Consider the following 1,190-nt stretch of genomic DNA (forward strand, 5'->3'; position numbering starts at 1 on the left):
ATATATATATATATATATATATATATATATGGTTCTTAAATTATTTTCCCCTTGTGTGCGCACATATATAGCTTTTTACACCAGTTTATCAATAGATACCAGTAATTATATAAGACAGAAGGACATATGGGTCTTGTGGTGGACAGTGTTTCTTCACAAAGATCAAAGATCATTGTATTAAATTTGTTATTCAGTGTACACACTGCACAGTCATCCACAATTTCCACAGAAGATTCAATATTTTATTGAAAAGCAGCAGTACATTTATATTGGAAAGCAGGGCTCATAGAGCTCACCCGGTCTTCCCGAAGATACTTCAAAACACCTTTTAAAATATTCACATCGCATCTTACTTCATGAGGTAGCCAAGATATTTTCATATAGTGGTTTAACCCTACATTACATTGCATGTGCATGTGTCTGTGTCAAAAAACAAGTTATGATTAACATTTACAGAACAGTAATGAATTAGGTGAAAGCACAGGATGTTTAGTCCTGGAATAAATAATCTATCCTGATAAGCATAAAATGAAGCTATAAGAATTTCTTCAATTCTGCATAATACCTGCTTTAAAATGGTGCTACATTTACTTTTATTGATTTCTAAACTGTTGCTTGAGAAATCAGATTCATTTGGTCTTCTGCATCCGGTCACTCACAGTCAACTAGTTCTACCTACCTAGCTACCTACCTCACTCACTCACTCACTCAGGTTTTCATATTCATTTATTTCCATAGTCTCCTTTAGACATTCTACTAAGTAACTTTGCAATGTCATGTCAACTAACTCATTCATTTGAAACTACATGTCATTGTCATCTAACTCTCTTTAGAATATTAGCAGAGTGTTTGGTTAGGGTTAGTAGAATAAGTTGACATTTACTTACAAAGTTACTTAAAGTCAGCAGAATGTCTATTGGGGGGATCATCAAAATAAAGTGTTAGCAGATGTTAGACAGTCTACTAATACACTAGTTGACATGCAGTTGCAAAGCAGCTATAATAGAATGTTCAAAGTGGACTATCAAAATAAAGTGTTACCATTTAGTTCATATACGTTTCGGTCACACTTTAGTTCTCCTAATTGCTGCTTATTAATAGTTAATAAGGTAGTTGTTAAGTTTAGGTATGGGGCAGGATTAAGAGATCTAAAATGTGGTCATGCAGAATAAGGCATTAATATGTGCTTT

The sequence above is a fragment of the Sinocyclocheilus rhinocerous genome, unplaced genomic scaffold, assembly GCF_001515625.1.
Source record: "Sinocyclocheilus rhinocerous isolate Xijiao unplaced genomic scaffold, SAMN03320098_v1.1 scaffold1763, whole genome shotgun sequence".
Classification (NCBI taxonomy): Eukaryota; Metazoa; Chordata; class Actinopteri; order Cypriniformes; family Cyprinidae; genus Sinocyclocheilus; species Sinocyclocheilus rhinocerous.